Here is a 15,698-nt window from a genome sequence, read left to right on the forward strand (position 1 = left end):
CAGGAAATGCATGACACTTGGATCTACATTGAGGAGTATCAATATAAAATATATTCAAAAGAATGGGAAACAACTGATACATTTAATAAGTGAATCTGGAAATGCTAAATTGTTAACAGGTAAATTATTCCAGGCTCCAGTCCTATGTTTTTTTTTAATAGATTCCCTACCCCCTCCTTTAAAAAAAAAAAAAATTTTACCAAGCATAACTCACCTTTTACATGCCCCATTGATGCCCTACACATCTTCTGCTATGGTCCAGTGTATATATATATATATATATATATATATATATATATATATATATATATATATTTAATGACATCCCATCCCAGTCTTAGTCTGTAGGACTCAATATTGAGTTGGCCCACCCTTTGCAGCTATAACAGTTTCAACTCTTCTGGGCAGGCTGTCCACATGGTTTGGGAGTGTGTCTATGGGAATGTTTGACCATTCTTCCAGCAGCGTATTTGCCCACCTGCTCCAAAGCAGCCTCCCATGTTGCGGGCATGTGACCTAGTATGGTTCAGGAGGGGGGGGGGTGCGCGTGTTCAACCTCCCTTTCCTAACTTTCCAGGCTTCATGCTCAGATAAGGGTCTGGTAAGAATATTGGGGGGAACCCACGAGATTTTTTTTTTTCTTGGTGTTTTTTTCTGACTTTTCTATTGCTGGCCTTCTTTTCTGTACATTTAAGCTCATAGCTAGGAAGACCGCTGACAGCTGATGACACATCGTTTGTTAAGGATGCGGTGGCCATCTTCACAACCTGCTCCTTAACAACTGGCTATTCTTCACACAGAATTTGAATCGGTTGATCATTTTTTGACCATTCCAAATTCAAATTTTTCTGAAAATGTGTAATTTCTTAAAAAAAATTAAAACACTTCAAAATTAAACAAAATTAAATGAAACTAAACAAATTCAAAAACAAATCAACAAAATTAAATTAGTAACATAAGGAATCTATCCAAAACTAAACACATTTTCCATTCTGCAGAAGTCTGTGTGTGAGTATGCATTTAAATAGGGTGATGGTTCAAGTGGTTGTAACACCCCCCATATACCCAGTGAAGTGAAATAGCCTCAGATCATACACAGAGATTAAACAAATCCTCCTATATAAGTGTTACTTGTTTTTCTTCAGTCTTCTCTTACCTACACCTCTTCAAAGTACAGGTTTTTGGTAAATCCTTCAGAATTTTCCAGTATCACAGGGGAAGGGGTGCAGAGCTTCAGTTAGAGGTCTGAGACACTGTGTGAGAGCTGAAGGGAACACACTGCAGAACTGTGCTGTGAATATACAAGCTCCCCAACACAAATTGTATCTTATATATCAGAAGTGAGACAAATGCTGATAACAGAGGAGCGAAGGACCAGAGAGAAATGACACTTAGAACTTTGGGGAGAGACAAGTAAATACTATAGATAGATGTGCTTTGTTCAGATTTCACGACTGAAGTTTATAACCACTTTAAAGCGGAGGTCCACCCTAAAGTGGACCTTCCGCTCATCGGAACCCTCCCCCCTCCGGTGCCACAATCGGCACCTTTCAGGGGGGAGGGGGGTGCAGTTACCTGGATAATCCAGGTAACTGCACCCACTTCCGGGATAGCTCTCTGCGGAAAGGGGCGTAACTTACGCCCCTTTCCGCAAGTGCCCGCCCCTTCCCGCAAGTGCCCCGCTGCCTGCTGGGAAACACACAGATCCCAGAGGCAGCGGGGAGCGTCCTTATTGCGCAGCGCGATTCGCGCATGCGCAGTAGGGAACCGGGAAATGAAGCCGAAAGGCTCCATTTCCTGATTCCCATACCCAAGATGGCGGCGGCAGGACCCGACAGGCGACCTAGAGATTCGGGTGCCGACATCGCGGGCGCGCTGGACAGGTAAGTGTCACTATTTTAAAAGTCAGCAGCTGCAGTATTTGTAGCTGCTGGCTTTTAAAAAAAAAAAAAAAATGCGGAGTCCCGGTGGACTCCCGCTTTAAGTATGCATATTTTTGAGGACGGGGCCACAGAAGTCAACTAAATAACACCACAGGATGGAGTGTTAAGCTGTAGAAGGTTTTATTCTGTTTTATAAATTCAGTTTTCCTTGAGGCAGGAAAATTCAATGAGTCCCCTACATACATGCCATCACATTTAGCAGATGAAACCAATGCAAAGCAGCAGGACCAGACATGTCATTGTTTGGCTAGCAATTTGATCAAACAACTCTGTAAGTGCTCATTCACAAGAACAACAAACTTTACTGAGGTCTGAAAAGTGATCCGCAGTAGATCTCTTTTGAAACCATGGTCAATGGCCAGTTAAAGGTGATACTGCTGCCGTCTTGCATGCTCTTTTTTTTTTTTTGATCCGCAGAGGGATTTTTTTTTTAAATCTAAAATGGAGATTTTACATTGATCTACTGTGCCTCAGCTGCCATAGCCACAGTCGCGGCACAATTCTAATGACTTTTATTGGTTGTATTTGGAAGACAGTATGCAAAACATGACATGATGAATTAAAATTGACACACCATAAAGCAGCTTGGCTACAAGAATGTGTATGTTCTGTGTGACCACATTATCATTATGTAGTGGGCTGTTGAGAAACATTAATGTCAGAAACCATGAATCAGACTGAGATAAAAGTACAGTTAAATCCCACTTGTTTAATAATAATAATAATAATAATAATAATAATAAAACAAGTAAACAGAGTAAAGTTAGTCACAACATAGCCAGAGTTCAGAAACCTAAACAGATAGTCAGACAAGCCAAAATGTCAGGGAGCCAGAGATGAGCGTAATAGAACAGCAAGCAGGATCTGGAGCCAGAAGGAATGTCAGCCAAGCAAGTCTTTAACAGGAACACAGGAGAGCGTCTCTAGAAATGTGACTAAGGTGAAGGCAGAGATCATCTGGACTGGACAACTTAAGTAGTAGGACTGATGAGCAGGATATCATCAACAGGTGAGTCACTGTGGAGATATAGGAGCTGGCAATTAGCCGACTGCTGAGTGGCCAACTTTAAGAAGGAAGGGCTGAGCCCAGCTCTGACCATTAGAAAGGCCTCTCTGCCACCTATTTCCAACGTCTCATTTCCCCATGTGTAAAGAGGCCCTATTGCTGTATTATGTAGGAAACACAGCACAAATTTCTCCACAACACGCTCCGCTTTCCAACTTCCAAGCCACATACTATTTTAAAGCTGAACTTTATCAGCTTTGCTGTGATAGGACTGTAGCAGATCTAAAGGGTGGTCTGGGGTCAACATAGTTGTGGCTAGAATGGGGAATTTCAAACTGCTTTTCCCTTGAGTTCTCTCCTTCATCTTTTCATCCACACAAACAGCAGCTTTATATAAATCTAAGCAATATGGAAAGTCAGATGTCATGTTTACCAGTGTTTTCTGTTTATCAGGGTGCTTTATTCTAATCTAATGAGCCAGAGTATTGCTGCTTCCACATACTCATATTAATTCTATTCCCTCTGCATATTTAAAATGCTGTTGCTGCACTGGTAATTTTAAACCTGCAGGTCCCTAAAACTAAATAAGCTTGAAATGTTTACCATACAAGTAAATGAACATTACAAATTAATGTAATTGTTTGCTTGTGATATAATATGCATCCACATTACGCTGACTTGATAATATAGGAATCATCGTGTTTCAAATGACTTCTGTTTCATCAGTTCCTGGATGGTTCCATTTAGGATATGTTATATTAAACCTAAAAGTATTATACCGTGCTGTGGCACATAATGAAAAGCATGGTGAGAGTGGAATAGCTGGCTGGTTCAACAATATATAAATATGTAATATGTGAAATAACCATAATGGTTCACTTTCTGAGCTCAATATGAGACAGAATTATTTAATTCTTTTACACCTAGGAGACGATTGATAGTAATGAGAGTAGAAGGTGGGAATATTAAAAAACAAGGACCCTGGTGTTAAAATAAGATGTGTCTGCCAATTCCTAATCTAACAATATAGACTCTGAAATTAGCTATCTTTTTTCTTAATAGGATTCTGATATTTCATAAAATGGATATGTATGCAATTTTCAGAGACTAAAGTCACTTAGGAAAAAATAAGGGATTTTGATCTAGAAAATAAGTGCATCAATACGGAACTGGTCATGGATAGGCTAATTTGGGTAAATCAGATACTTGTCATTCAAATTGTGATTTACTTATTTGTTTAAATATAACTGTGCTGATTATCCTGATCTAAAGCAGATCACGCAAAATATAAATCTACATGTGCATGCTCAAGTAACATAACCAATTGCAGTTTTGGAAAATATCACATTTGCTTGATCAGTCAGGTTCACGCCAAACCGTGAATCAATGTGATCAGCTATTTTTTTTATTACAATTCTTATATACGGTATATACATGTGGCCCAATGATGATACTTACCGCATATAATGTATATATTTTAAGCACTACATAGGATGTAGTGTGACATAGGCCTGGCCTAACCCTATACTGAACAGGAGAGTGTACATTAAGATCTGATTGCATTTCTATTATTTTTAATTTTATATCTGTTTAAGCCTCTGCCAAACCTCTTGTTAGCATGGTTTGAAACTGCTGGCATTTGGAATAATATATGCATTTGCTGTGATACGTTTAGCATTAGAAAGAAGGAGGATTAAAAGCAGATAATCCCCACCTCAAAATAATACCTAACAGTTTGATGGGAGATACATTTTATGACTCACCAGCCAGTCTGCAACCAACCAAATTATCCTGTCTAAAAGTTTTTGTTTAAAACAGGGGTTTAGTTTGCACACATCTGCAAATAAATGTGTAAGCTGCAGAGCCACTCCAAGGCACCCCAGTATTATCTGCAGTCCTAACTCTTGTAAATATATGACAGCCTCCAAAAAGACACACATGCATTCTAATGGATGGAAAGAAGGCAGATGAACCTGGAGGTAGCCCACCCCTACATAAAGGCACAGGGGCACACTGGATACCCAGCATATAGCACAATGGCAGCAAAGATGCCCAGTGCTTCCCCTCACCATTATTACATTAGTAACAAACAACTGGCCACTGCTCCACCTATAACTGGCCTTCAGATGAATTACCATTTCAGCCAACATAGCTTGTGCCTATAGCTCTCTATCACCAGTTGTGACTTACCTCCTAGACTTCAAAATCTATCAAAATGCCTAGACTGTCCAAATGGCACATGTACCAAATCCCAGTGCTGAATCAAGAAAAACTAAATTGGGAAGGGACTTTAAAGGCACTGATATAGACACGCAATTATATCAATGTACAAAAAGTTTATTGGTACATACAGTTAAAACCAATGTAAGAATAAAATAAAATCATACACATGAAAACTACATGTTACATGTGATGAACAAGATGAGAAAGAATTCCATTCCTCAAAGGAGCATCATAGCCCAAAGGGCCCCTACTTTCAACTTACTGAGTTGTCTTCAGGGGGTTCTTTGTTTGAGAGTATAGTGAATAGACTAATATGTGGATTAAAAGATATGGATATGCAGGCACCAGAAGAGTTCCAAAAAGTCCAGAGGCCAGGAGACAATTCAAGTGAAAGTGTCTTAGTTATTCAAATGAATCCTATATATCTAGACGTTCAAGACATTAGACCGTATGCATCACAATAATTGGAAGATCCAGACATAAAAAGATACTAAAGCAGAAAAACCATAGGGCTTCACTGCCTTAAGTCATTGGCTTATTGGGTCAAAAAGAAGTACACAGGTTGCCAGCAAAGATGTAGCTTTCTATCCAAGAATTACGGAAGGCAATTGCTGCCCAAATTTACTATTGCAGTAATGTATAGCAATTGTCTTCTGTGTACTGGAAGGTCCACATATATGCATAGTGTATGCAGACCCTATGCGTAGTGAAGCCCTATATTTTTTCTGCTTTAGTATCTTTTTATGTCTGGATCTTCCAATTATTGTGATGCATACGGTCTAATGTCTTGAACGTCTGGATATATAGAATTCATTTGAATAACTAAGACACTTTCTCTTGAATTGTCTCCTGGCCTATGAGCTTTTTGGAACCATTCTGGTGTCTGCATATCCTTATATTTTAATCCACATATTAGTCTATTCACTATACTCCCAAACAAAGAAATCCCTGAAGAAGACTCAGCATGTTGAAATGCGTAGGGGGCCCTTTGGGCTGTGATGCTCCTTTGAGGAATAGAATTCTTTGTCATCTCTTGTTCATCACATGTGACATGTAGTTTTTGTGTGTATGATTTTATTTTATTCTTACATTGGTTTTTGGGTATCCCTTATTATGGCAGAAAAAAGTTGATTTAAAACTTTCTAAGACCTCATTGTATATGTTTTTAAGCAACACAGATTCCAAGAGTCAAATAATATCTGTCAGGGAACAGTTTTTCTGATAACCAGGTGAATATATATATAGAACTAGTGTAAATGAACTTCTTAACTATTCTCCAAAAATTCTTATTAGAATTTCTAACACAGACCTACATTTTCTGAGTGAATGTTTCAATTCACAACACTTTATTTAGCAGTGGAGTGCAAGCAAAAGTGTCATTTCTTATTCTTGTATTTTTCTTTACATTCTGAAACTTCTCTATTTTCTTCACTTGTTTTTCACAAAACATAATCTGTTACTTTGGAGCACCAGAAGTCTACCTCTTTATATGATTCCGCCTGGTCCATTACTAAGAACCATTTTTAACTTTTAGCTAATCAGATACACATGTTCTTGGCCAATGTTCACTATGCTATCTCTTAGGAATCAATTAGTATTTTACAGTACAACCTATCAATATGGGAGAACTTCATCTCCCTTACAACTGTAGTTCATATATAACTGCCTCTCCTGGCTGGATATACATATTTTATAGATGAATAATGCCATTCCAATTTTTCAACAGTTGCACCATGCAACCAATCGCCCATTCCACATGTGCAATAACCCATCAATATGGGAGAACAACAAATCCCTTCGTGCTAGGTGTACACATCTTTTATAGATGAAATTCCAAATGTCCAGCATTTGTTTAGTGCAACTAATGGATCATTCCGCATGTGAAACTTAGCTGCAAACAGATTGAAGATGCTCGTTACAGGTCTGTATACATTAAACCTCCAATAAATGTTAATCTGTTTATTTTTATCCATTGGATGGATTGGTTCTAAAAATTCTACAGGACTAAACATGTGTTAAGCGAAATGCAATTAATTACTCCCACCTACCCATTGACCTTGTTTTACTAAAGGAGTACAACAGGTTTACTTCCAAAGGGAATTTTCACGTATCCTAGTGAAAATAGATAACTTTGAAAATAATATCTAAAGGTGTGCAGAGAAATATATATATATATATATTTTTTTTTTTTTATTATTTTTTTTTTTTTGCTTGCGTATGATTGAAGACAGCATAACTTCACCTAATTTGCTAAGCTCAATAAACATTTCCTTTGCAAAGTGAAAATTCACTATGAAAGGGAAAATGCTCTACATTTTAGTAAATCAACATACATTTTTTCACATGATGGAAATGTGTTTTTTTTTTACAATCAAGTTATTCATACAGTATGAATATTTTTAATGCATATTTTTTAACATTTTCTACAAACAACACATAATAAATAAAAATGTTCTTATACAAACAACACATAATAAAAAATCCCTATGTATCTGAGGTTACCACCTTTTCCATGGTGTAGAGCACATTCCACTGAGTTCTTTCTACAGCCAGAGATAAACTCAAAGGCACCAAGGAAGTCTGAGGATTTTGCTAGAGTTGATCCCAAAACCTTTCCTTTACTGCCTTCGAGGATTACTGCCAAGACACAATTTGCCCTTGATGCCAGTCATCACAGTCAACTTTCTTGTCAGGGTTATCTTTTCTGTGCCATTGAACCTTTTTCAGTTTCTAAGCAGTGGTGAAATAGCTATTATGAAATAGGAGACAGGCAGAAGTAAAAGACTTCCTATAACAATCAATCCAACCTTTCTTCATTCTAGGTCCATGTTCTGGTCTGTAGATGTAAGAGACTTGGATACAGATCTATGAACCTGGCAGAGGGGTTCAAATTAAACTATTTGTTTCAAAACCAGACAGGTGGAGGCTCTATTTTTCATTTATGTATAATACAGCTCTCTATATTGCAAAAGAAGATTAGACCACTGAGATATGATTGGAACAATAACATTGTCTACGTGCATACTTAAATTGAACCTATTTTAAGACCACTAAATATATTACAGATGTACAAAAAGAGGTGCCTTGAGACTTACAGTTTATTTTCTTTAGAAATCAGCCAGAGTAGAAAAGCCTTTCCTCTGCCAGGACACTCTAGAGAATGACCCTTGCTCTCTGTGTGAAAGCAGCAGTCTCTCTGCAGAGCTCTGACACACCCCCCTGTGAGTCAGCCCTTTGGATGTGCAATGTGCAACATTATGCCCCTGTTGATTCAATAAGCTTTAACTTAGAGGAGGCATCAATGCTACCTCAAAAAAAGCAAGAGTCTCTGCATTAAGATGGCAGGTGACAGTTTTTTTCTATTTGGGCTGTGGCTGTTTTCAAAGGAAAATGACATGTACAACTTTGAGCACCTTTTATTTTTTATGCACCTGGAATGTATTTAGCTGATTTAAATTAAAAGTTTAGGTGGCCTAAGACCCGGTTCACACAGGGGCGACTTGTCAGAGGACTTAGCTGCCTGACAAGTCATGTTCCGTTCTGTACTATGGAACTGTTCTAATAGGAACGACTCAAGTCACTCTGACTTAGAAAAAGGTTCCTGTACTACTTTTGGGATGACTTCAGGGCGACTTGTATTGACTTCTATACAGGAGCTATTTTGCAAGGTGCCTTACAGAGTCACGCTGCAAGTCGGGCTGTCCCTGTGTGAACCGGGTCTTAGAATTCAACTCTGATCATTGTCGTTGACAGAGATTATTTATTGTCTGGTATAAAAGGGTACAGTAGTACTGTAGTGAGGAGGGCTCACACTACACACATATTTCACTTGTGCACAACAGAGAGAGTGAACTTAGAAAACAAGTATAACATTTCAATCGAATGTCATACTAAGAAAAATATGAGGATGCAATTACTGACCTCAGTTCATTGGATCAGCATGACAGCCGGGCAGTTAGCATTTTCAGAAGGAGGGGGGTAACAAAAGAGTGATACTAAAGTCACATTTTTTTTTTGTTAAAAATAACAAATGTGTCATACTTACCTGCTTCGTGTAATGGTTTTGCACAGAGCAGCCTGGATCCTCCTCTTCTCGGGTCCCTCTTCGGCTCTCCTGGCCCCTCCCTCCTGTTGAGTGCCCCCAAAGCAAGCAGCTTGCTATGGGGGGCACCCAAGCCGACTCACAGCTCCGTATGTCCATTCAGACACAGAGCCGTCCCCGCCCCCTTTCTCTCCTCATTGGCTGAATGACTTTGACTGACAGCAGCGGAAGCCAATAGTGCTACACTTCTGTCTCAGCCAATGAGGAGGGGAGTCTCAGGAAGCCAAGACATTCTTGCACCATCGCTGGATCTAGAGGGACCTCAGGTAAATATTAGGGGGGCTGAGGGGATCTGCTGCACACAGAAGTCTTTTTTATTTTAATGCATAATGCATTAACCTCCCTGGCGGTATGATTCAGTCTGGAATTAGGTGCTGAAAGCGGTACAATTATTTTGCATGGAAATCTGGCGTTTTATTTCGTAGTCCTGTAATTCTTAGGAATAACGCTCTTAAATCTCTTTAAACCAGAGTCTAGCAGACATCCCAGGTATGATAAAGTTTATAATATAATAAAGAATAATAAAAATTATTCAATAATGTAATCAAATCCTAAAACACTGAAAAAGGGACACTTTTTTGTTGCTATGGACAATCTCCAAATTCCAGGCAGAAAAAACATTATTTATAATATAAAAGTGCATGCAGGGCACTGCACAGACCACTAGGGACAAAGGGGGTGTGTATTTTTTTATACAGTACTGTAATCTGTAAGATTACAGTGCTGTGTGTGTTTTGTGTGTTTTTACCTTTTTGAATTTGCCGCCGTTCTCCGCTCCCGTGCGCCGTAACGTCGCAGGGAACGGAGCTCGGCGGCATTTGCCACTGTGAATTGAGCGGAGGACAGCTCACACACACAGCGCGGAGGACATCGCTGGATCCAGGGGACAAGGTAAGTAACTCTCCCTGTGTCCTCTCCTGCATCCAGCGATGCGATCCCAAGTCTGGCTCGGGGTTACCACTCCTGCTAGTAAATTCCTAACCCGAGCTTTACAATCACTTTAATACTTCTTTTGGGGTTTTTTATGGTCTTTATAATCATGTTAAGGGTAATAATGTAATAAGATTATTAGTGAGCCATTAAAGATTTAATTCCAGCAATTAATTACTTCAAAGGTTTGATACTTTTTATGTCATTTTGTTTATACCACAGAAAGCTGAAAATAGATAAACGTTTTTGCAAACAGCTTTCTAATGCTGAAAAAAAATGTTTTTACAGAGATGGTATGACGTTTTTTCTTTTACACATTTAAAAGATTATTTAGTAGCTTTAACTATTTAGCTGCTATGATTTATTGAAGTAGAGATAAAGGCTACAAATTGTATATAATGTGGACTAAGCTTAGTAATAAGGGAGTTTTAACAAATTAGTTCTGTTACCAAATTGTCAGATGAGCTCCTGTGATCCTCTTTGCAAAGCTAGGACTGATTTCTCTAAGTCAACTAATATATCCTTTACCCTCACATGACTTCTTCAAGGCATGGGTGCTCGAAAAAACACTATTCTGGTACGGATGGTCACCACGCTCTTTGCGCACCCCATATTCCCAGATGGTATAGCTAAATGACTTTACCCTGCTCTGATGGACTGGAAAATACCCACTGAACAGAATCCAAATCATATATGTCTTACAGTAAGGCAGCCCAATGATTTTAAATGGGTCGTCAACAGTTTTAACAGATCTAAACCTTTTTTTTCAACGCAGTGCATTACAATAAAATGCAAGTCCATTGTGGTGGACTGGCAGTCCATGCATTATGGAGCATTGTGGTAATTTACTGTAAAACTCATATTTTACCGTACAGTACTGCAATATAAAGATCCAAATCTGACGTTAGAAGAAGAACTATCTTTCTTAACAAATTAATTGTAAAAAAAGTGGAAAAAGAAATACAAATCTAAGCCCTTGTACACATGGTCGGACATTCCGACAACAAAATCCATTGGATTTTGTCTGAAACTGGTGTTGCATACACACGGTCGGACAAAGTTGTCGGAAAATCCGATCGCTCTTAACGTAATGACGTTATTTCATTACGACGGGACTACTTTCAGGCTAGTAGCCAATAGCTTTGGTCTAGGAATTTGATCTGAGCATGCGTGGAAAATTTTGTCGGAAAATTTTGTCGGAAAATTTTATAGCCCAGCTCTAAAACTTTGTCGGTCGGATATTCTGATGGAAACAGTCCGATGGAGCCAATACATGGTCCGATTATCCGACAACACAGTCTGATCGGAAATTTTCAGTCGGAATGTCTGACCGTGTGTACAAGGGCTAACAAGTGTGTCCCACAGCACTTTACCTCTTCCTTATCTAGCCCATTCTATTCCTGAACTTTTAAAGTGATAATAAAGCTTGTTGAAAAAAAAAAAGTTTTACCCCGCAAGGTAATATCATGAAGTGCTAGAATGTGGTGCATACTAGCACATTATGAAATAGTTACCTTCAAACAAAGCCCTCCACCGCTGACAGGGCTTCCATCTTCATCTGGTCTTTTTTCCAGGTTCGCAGGCTCCGGCCTTCCAATTGGCCAAGCATCAATGACTACACTTCAGCACTTGTGCATGGGAGCCCCAGGTATGGCAAGGAGTTCTGAAGGAACAGCACGGGTATGCCGTTCCTTCAGAGCACATGTGCCGGTGATGTCACTGGCTGATGCTTGCTGGAATATTTCCTAAATGGTGCACGTTTAAGATATATTAATTTTACCCACAGGTAAGCTTTATTATAAGCTTACCTGTAGGTACAAAAATGGGCAAAGTGAGTTTACTACCACTTTAACTGCATTGAGAGTGAATGTCATACTCTATTGCCCCGTACACACAAGTGGAATTTCCATCGGAAAAATCTTGGATGGTTTTTCTGACGGAATTCCACACAAGCTTGGCTTGCATACACATGGTCACCCAAAAAGTTCTCTAAACTTTCGACCGTCAAGAACTTGGTGACTTGGTGAACACTACAATGAGCCGAGAAAATTAAGTTCTGAGCATGCATTGACATTTTTCCAAGCATGCGTAGGAATTTTGTGCATCAGAATTGGTACAGATGATCGTAATTTCCGATGGGGTCTTTTTCTGACTGAAAAATAGAGAACATGCTCTGGAATTCCACCAGAAAAAGTCCGATGGAGCATACACGCGATCGTAATTTCCAACCAAAAGCTCTCATCGTACTTTTCCTGGCGGAATTTCCGCTCGTGTGTACGGGGTATTAGAGCATGGGATTCTGGGAAATCTAATTATCACAGTTTCCGTGCTGTAATAGGTTTTTTCTTTCAGTGATTCATAGGAACATTGTAACAAGGCATATTTGCTAATCTCTATCTTGTCTCATTTGGAATTAGCTCAGTTTTCTGAATGAACTGGAATAAGGTACATTTTACTAAAGGGGTCTTCCGTGACTTTTAGCAACCAATGTTGTGTCTTATAACAACCAATTACTTATGTGCATTTACTAGACTGAAGTAAGATCAGGTGACCGCACACTTTGTATGTAACAGATACTATTTACAGAATGCTTCAAGAGCAAAATGTTACTGTCCCTAATTCTAAAATTCCAGGTTCCCAGCTTTTCTTAAAACTCTACCAGCACCACCCTGTAAACATTGAGGGTGATTTACTAAAAAACAAAGCTGTTCATTTTGGAACGGAAGTTGAAATTTTCTTTTACTATAAGTTTTATTGATAGAAACAGAAATAGAACAGAAAAAAAAAAAAAAAATGCACATATATTCAAGGAGTATCAAATTAGTGAACAAATAAAGAGGATACAATAGCATAAAGTTGAGTACATAATGAGCAGATAAAAGTCCACATATAATGCAAGTAGAAACATAATGGTCACATACATAAGGTGTAAGTTGTCCAACAGTAAAAAGGGACCAGCCAAGAAGGACTATTATGCATAATGGTAATCCAGAAGGGAAAAACCCAAGAGGGAGAGAAAAAGAAAGAGAAAATAGAGAAAAAGGGGAAAGAAAAGAGAGAAGAAGGAGAGAACAGTAGAAGTGACAAGAGCATCCAAGGTGTCAGGGGCACAGGAAGTTCTACTTTTCAAGGAACTTTTCTCCCAAGCACAAATATGTTGGTAACATTTCACTTTGCAAAGAATATCCAATCATGTGCAAGGAAAATAACAAAACAGTTTTTTTTTCCTGGACATGATTGGATGATGGAAGTCAGCAGAACTTTATTGAATGATGGATGATGGAAGTCAGCAGAACTTAAACTCAGTCTGGGGAAACCTTCTGTGTAACTTCCCATGCAAAGTAAACAGTCTCCTTGCCAACACCATTATCGTTCTAATTATTATAGGTGTAGTCTTCGAAGAAAGTAGTCAGCATCACATCCTCATAGAGATTATTGTAAAACATTGCATTGTCCTTCGTTAAAGGATGCTTTTAAATATAGTACAAATCATTTTTGTACAATGTAACTGCAATAGTAACTATTGAACAAATGAAGTAATTAACCAATCAAAGCGTGGGAGCTAGACCATGGAAATTTCCCTTGATTATATGGTACAATTATTGCAATTATAATGATTTTCTACTGCAATTCTGCAATGTTGTAGCAGCATTGCTCGCTCAAAGGTAATCGTTGATGAGAGTGAACAATAAAAACCTGAATGGGTATTTATTTATGAATTTATTTTGTTTTTATGTTGCTTTTATTTCCGATTTTTTTTTTTATCGGCATGGTCAAGAGTATATAGGCTGGTAACAGTGTGCGTGTGTATATATATTTTTATAATTGTATTCTTTACTTTATCTGTTTAGGTGGTGTATACTATATTGATGGCCTAGACTATGCAATAATCCATTGTGCACATATAAAAGTTGACCTTTTATACAGTTAGAATAAATTTAGCAGCCACAATAAAAAATGTGTAATATAGAACATAAAAATTCTGTTATATCCAATATATCTATCTAGGTCCATATGTGTGACATTGAATTATACCTTTATTAAATTTGTGGACCTCTTTTGTTGAACAGCTGTCAGTTAATAATGGAAAGTGTATCAGATATGAGTCACATCTTACTCATCAGCAATTCAGTATATTGTTGTTTTGCTGTATGCATGCTCCTAATTTCACAGAAACGTCTGACCGCATATGAACCGCGTAACGGCATTTTGAAATTTTTGAGGGTTTAGCTATATTTTAGACTGACCAGCTACTAGAAATATTTTTTTTTGTCATAGGTGCAATCTAACGCATATATAATTTTTTTATATTAGCTGAAGTCACAGGAAACAAAGCAAACGTGAGATTTCTTTCATTTTCTCAGACAGTCTAATGGTGTTTTAGGTTGAAAATAGATGGACAGATCTGTAATCATTTTCTACTGAAGATGAGAGATCTGCTTTTCTTTTTCTTGGTCACTGTACCAGTGAACCTGCCAAGACTTTTTCTTCCTTTGATGGATGTTCAGTAAAATAAAATTATTTCTTTTGCTATGAGAAAAAGAGAATTATTTTTAATCAGGTACAGAGAGATGGCACGGCTTTCTGGAAGAGCTCTGTCAATGACACTTGTGGTTCCATTGTCATTTGCACTCATTGTCGGTGGCTCATTAACCGTTACACTGCACATATATTGCTAGATATGCAGGCTTTTCAGACTTGGGTACATTGTCACAAAACAGTGCAGTGCCCTATTTATGCTTGTGGTGAACTGCTATCAACTCTGCAGAAGTTCAGATATCTTGGAACTGAGTTCATGGGGGATGAAATGAAATATACCTTTGGCAAGCGGATTAGATTAAATCCCAGCTCAACCAAAAAAAGATATTTCGTTTTTTTTTGGCAGGTAATTGGTTGAACTGTTTTCATTCTTTTGCTTTTCTGGGACAATGCAGCAGCGAGATTTTCCCAAAGTCAGTTGTGTCATCCACCATAGGGCCATATTAATGATGTCACTGTCTTGCTGGATTACTTAACCACTTCAGCCCTGGAAAGATTTCCCCCCTTCATGACCAGGCCTTTTTTTCCAATATGGCACTGCATCGCTTTAAATAACAATTGCGCGGACATGTGATGCTGTACCCAAACAAAATTGACATCCTTTTTTTCCCACAAATAGAACTTTATTTTGGTGGTATTTAATCACCTCAGTGCTAATTATTTTTACTCTTTGCTATACTATATATCCCAAAAAAATATAAAAAAATGTATTATATTACTTATATGTTTAGGCAAATATATTTTCTTCTACTTATTTTTGCGCCTACAGTCTATTTTTAGTGGGACTGTGACATTGCAGTGGACAAATCTGACCCTAAATCACACTTTTTGGGAACCAGTGACATTTTTACATTGATCAGTGCTACAAAAATGCACTGATCAATGTAAAAATGATACTGGCAGGGAAGAGGTTAACACTAGGGGTGATTAAGGGGGTAAGTGTGTTCCCTAGGTG

General features: G+C 38.2%; 1 protein-coding gene across 2 annotated transcripts in view; it reads left to right on the plus strand.

Moving 5' to 3' along the window:
* The window catches only part of LUZP2 (leucine zipper protein 2), a 928,200-nt gene that overhangs the window by 575,147 nt on the left and 337,355 nt on the right, over positions 1-15,698 (plus strand). The gene's annotated exons all lie outside the window — the stretch shown is intronic.

This window comes from Lithobates pipiens, unplaced genomic scaffold, assembly GCF_037356315.1.
Source record: "Lithobates pipiens isolate NorthernLeopardFrog02 unplaced genomic scaffold, aLitPip1_a1.2 Scaffold_10, whole genome shotgun sequence".
NCBI lineage: Eukaryota > Metazoa > Chordata > Amphibia > Anura > Ranidae > Lithobates > Lithobates pipiens.